We start from the raw sequence: 1,295 nt of genomic DNA on the forward strand, positions 1-1,295 counted from the left end.
ATTCATACTTAAAAACTGGTATCTCAGAGTACTTGAATCGTCACTAGAACGAAATGTAATACAAGAAACTCATTAGACCCTATTATTAGGCAGCAACTTTCCATTTGAAACTGTTTGAATTTACCTATAAGAAATTAACATATAGGCCATTATTGTGCGAAAATTGGTAAGGAACCTAACCTTACCTATGGTAGTTAAGTAGGTGAAGTGAAGGCTCAATAAGCCGAAAATTGGCATTTTGATTCTACATTCCTTGTAATTTTGGATAAAGGGTTGAGTATGTTACAATCAGCCGGGGACGTTGATAAATGCAAGTATTTGGTCAATTTTACATTGCACATTTTCATGAATGTGTTAAAGAATAGGACGGCAAAAAGGTTTAGCCTGCATCTGGAAAACCCTGATTAGCGACACAACAGATATTTCGGTGTTACTTCATGAAACATGGGCTTACACGATATGTAGAGCTTTCAACAAGACAGGCTCAGTTCTAAATCCTTGACAACCTGTAATCCAGTGTTCTATATTTTATAAAATTAATTGATTCCACTAAATAATTTTAATTTTGTAAATATATAATTAAAAATAAAATAGTAGCTAATCTAAATTTTAATATGTTTTTTATTTCGGTTATATTTAGTTTCAATAATTTCATTTAATTTGCTATAAGTTCGTAACTATTATAAGAGTATAACAAAAACTTTAGGTATAAGTAATTTTTTTAGAGCATTTTTATCATACGATTATATATACTTTAATATAATTAAATTATCATAAACGTATCGGTGTACTTGATTACATGATTATATCATACACAAATAGTTTTTTTTAATTAATTTCATACAGCTAATATGGGAATATGTATATTTATCAAGTAAATATTACAATATAAGCTAAATGTTACATATATATATATATATATATATATATATATATATATGACTGCACGTTAAGGCGTATAAGCTACATAACAATTTGATTTTAATAAATTTTTTTTTTATCGAACAATATTTTAATAACCATAAATGAATATTTTGTTTGTATTTTATACGATATGTAAAATGAAAATGTTCTATATATGTTTGTATGTATATGCAATTACTAGATCTGAAATAATATATTAAATTAAAAAATAAATAACGTAAATCATTGGAATGATATGAAACAAATTTTGGGTTGTGTATGAATATAATTTTGGATTTGGTTTTATATATTATATACAAATTTCACAAAAGTGATATACACAGATATTTAAATATATAAATAAACAATGAAGTAAAGTTTTCATTAATTTA

This window comes from Teleopsis dalmanni, chromosome 2 (assembly GCF_002237135.1).
Source record: "Teleopsis dalmanni isolate 2A chromosome 2, ASM223713v2, whole genome shotgun sequence".
Taxonomy (NCBI): domain Eukaryota; kingdom Metazoa; phylum Arthropoda; class Insecta; order Diptera; family Diopsidae; genus Teleopsis; species Teleopsis dalmanni.